The sequence below is a fragment of the Gossypium hirsutum genome, chromosome A11, assembly GCF_007990345.1.
Source record: "Gossypium hirsutum isolate 1008001.06 chromosome A11, Gossypium_hirsutum_v2.1, whole genome shotgun sequence".
Taxonomy (NCBI): Eukaryota; Viridiplantae; Streptophyta; class Magnoliopsida; order Malvales; family Malvaceae; genus Gossypium; species Gossypium hirsutum.
The window spans coordinates 96,965,746-96,969,398 of NC_053434.1; the positions used below are offsets into that span (position 1 = coordinate 96,965,746).

Below are 3,653 nucleotides of genomic sequence, written 5' to 3' on the forward strand. Positions count from 1 at the left end.
TAAATTGAAACTGCAATTATGAAAAGAAACAAATTTGAGAAAAAGGGTTTTTCGGTTTGAAGGATTCCAGCCTCTGGTAATCTTGATCCTCCTTTGGTTCAATCATAGAATTTAAGGTGGTTCTTCTCAAGCAGAATAAGTCAATTATAGTGGAAGAGGACGCCTACGACCACCAGCTCCACTTTAGGTTATAACCTTGCAATCTAGAGGAACCTAACTCTAGCTAACTGTCACTCTTGTGGCACTATCTTACACTAGATCATCATTTCTGTAACACCCCTCGCCCGCATCTGACACCGGGACAGGGTTCGAGGTGCTACCTGACTTTTACTAACACTTCTATACTAAAAAAGGCCAAGAAATCTCAAACAATTAAAAACTTTTCTTTTCACATGCAATCTGTCCCTTATGCGAGTTTACGAGGCCCAATACATGCATTCGGGGTGGTTCGGGACCCAACCGAGAACTCATGAAAAACTTAGGAAATCTCTTGCATCAAGGCTCCACACGCCCGTGTGCTAGGAACACGCCCGTGTCCCGAACCCATGTCCAAAAAACCTGGACAAATACAAGGCTATTTTCCAAGCCATTTTGTCACCCTCACAACACATGCACACATACTTATACAATATCATACAACATGGCAAAATTAGGCACTTAAACATTCCTAACATGACATGACCATGGTAATTTCACATGCAACCATTACTATAAGTTTTTCTTTCATCTTTACCATATTAATGCTATAGCTATCAACATGTCATCAAACCTCATGTCCATCACAAAGCATGCATAATCATATCCACAAACCATTCATGAAGCATTATTAACTATTTACCAATCACCTAATCCTGCATTAGTTATTAGCTCATCAATAAATCTCAATTCAATATCTAGGCATACATGTTGTAAGCCACATCACAAGAGATAATAACATACATGCATAAGAATAATCATATGGGCCCATAATGTTATTAGCCGACATAGGCCAATTTACATGACTAATACTACCTTAATAACAAGCCAATGCCTTTGGCTAAATCATAATATTACATACTACATTAAAACCCTATACATGCCATAGACTCGAATCACTTGAGTTTACTTACGCCGATAGCGTTAACTCGACAGTGTGATAATATCTCTGACGGCCTCCAACCCAAGCTAACTTGGCAATTCTAGAAAACATAGGAAAGAAGGGGGGTAAGCTTTCGCTTAGTAAGTTCATATGAAAACAATAAGCAACTCATTAACTTGTTTTATCAATGTTTACAACATATTCTTAAGTTCATGACAAGTTGTATTCCTGCGCAACAGTTAGTAAATTATTTATCTTTGGAGCTATGAAACTCCGAATTAAGTTCTGTAAATTTTTCCTGAAACTATACTCATTCATCTTTCTTCCATAAAATTTACAGAATTTTTGGTTGAGCCATTTAGTACAGTTTATTAGTTAAAGTCTCCCCTGTTTTAGGGTATGACTACTCTGATCCTTGTGCACTACGAACTAAATTTCTCCCTGTACAGAATTCCAATGACCATTCCATTTGCTTTCCTTAAAATAAGACTCAATAAGGAATCTATGCATGTAAGGTATGGCTCTTAATAAATTTTTTAAAATTTATGGTGAATTTCTAAAGTCAGAATAGGGGATCTCGAATTCATTCAGACCCTATTTTACAAGAATTCAAATATCACACAATATAGAATTGTTTTTCTTCCCCTGTTTCTTTCATGTGAAAATAAACTCATTAAGCTTTAATCCTATATTTTATTCTGCCTCTAACTCATTTTCTACTATTTTTAGTGTATTTTAAATGTTACACTACTGCAGTAACTCAAATCTGTCAAGGCTAAGTTACTCATTCATGATCATTGTTCACAAAATTAATACAACATCATTTCATCCATCATGGTAAGAACACACATTATGCATCATAGATCATCACATATCAAGGCATTCTCATAGGCTTAGTATACATACTTGCACAACTCGTAACATAACTCAAGTGCATACTCACCAATGACTTACCTCATTGGGACCATCATCAACTCTTTCCTGAGATTACCCATTGAACACTTGGAATACTAATTGGGTACTTGGAAAAGCCTTTGCACATAAGTGCCTCAATTGTAACTAAAGCTAACTCATATCTCATGACATTTCAATGCTCACTCTCGAGCTAGTCATCTAGACTCATAATTCCTAGTGACATGTCACTCGTATCCTATTCTATTCCTAAGGTTCAAACGGGATTTTTCCTCGTCTATTAAGGCTTTGTCTTATCATATTTCTATTAATCACATACACTTAATATATGTACAATTCATGTAATGATAACATTTAAATACATGTATAGCATGGTATTGTTTACATACAAACTTACCTCAATACCACAAAGGTGAAAAGGACATAATTATCCCTTAATCGATTTCTTTCCGTTCTAGGTCCAAATCTCGATTTTCATCATCTAAAACATCACATTTAGCTTACCAATCAGTCACAATATTCATATGGGTCTAAAAATCATATTTTTACAAATTTTCATTTTGACCCCTAAACTTTTGCATATTTGCACTTTTGCCCCAATGCTCGTAAAATAATTTTTATCACATTTATTTACTCCTTGAGTCTATATGAACCATTTTCATAACTATAGCAACTCATAATTTCAACTATTTCACACATTTACAACTCATTTTACAACTTAGCAATCTAGCCATTTTTAATGTGTTTTCATGCAATTTCTTTCACAAAAGTTGTTTATTAGACAACTAGGACTCATAATCTTCCATAAAAACACAGAAAACAACACATTTACTCTCATGGCAAAACCCTAGACTCTTCATCATTTAGCAAAATAGTCTCTTTTTATGAAAGCTCATGCTTTAGGGATTCCAAAAATGTAAAAATCATCAAGAAAAAGCATTAAAATCACTTACTATAAAGGGGGTTTATTTGCTGAAAGTTTCCAGCTTCTAAACCCTTTCTTTGCTGCCATTTTTCGGTGGAGAGAAGATGAAGAAAAGATGATATTTTCTTTTCTTTATTTTATTACTTATTTGTCAAATAAGTCACCCAACACTCACCTAACATGTTTGACCATTTTATTCCTTGTCTCATGGCTGGCCATCACTCTTTAAATGGCCTAATTTCACATTAAAAACCCCCAATTTAAGATACAAGTCAATTTAACACCTTTAGGTATTAAAACACAACTTTTACTTTTTACGCGATTTAGTCCTTTTTCGAAATTGGACTAAAAATTGCTAAAATTAACTTACCAAAATTTACATGCACTTATAAAATTATATTATAACACATAAAATAATACTAAAATAATTTTATCTGGCCTCGAAATAGTGGTCCCGAAACTACTGTTCTGACTAGGCCCAAAATCAGGCTGTTACAATTTCTCAATTGCTAATGTCACGCCATTAGTGACCATCTTTGCACAAGATGAAAAGATTACTTTTGGAAGGACATTGACGAAAGCATCAGTCTCGTAATGCAAAGAAATGATGAATACTCATTAAGAAGGGTTACATGGGGGTTCTAAGCCTCATGAACTCTATTGAAGGAATCTTGATAACCTTCGGCTAGACGAGTTTAGTTACTCATGCTCTTTGGGAAAAAAAACATAAGTTTAATG

At 34.4% G+C, this 3,653-nt stretch overlaps 1 long non-coding RNA gene across 1 annotated transcript; it reads right to left on the bottom strand.

The window, feature by feature from the left end:
• Positions 1-722: 722 nt before the first annotated feature.
• LOC107961155 (uncharacterized) lies at positions 723-3,065 on the bottom strand. Its single transcript, XR_005905069.1, has 3 exons — positions 2,944-3,065; positions 2,388-2,471; positions 723-1,178 (listed from the first exon to the last, which is right to left on the bottom strand). It is a non-coding gene; the product is annotated as an uncharacterized lncRNA (long non-coding RNA).
• Positions 3,066-3,653: the final 588 nt, after the last annotated feature.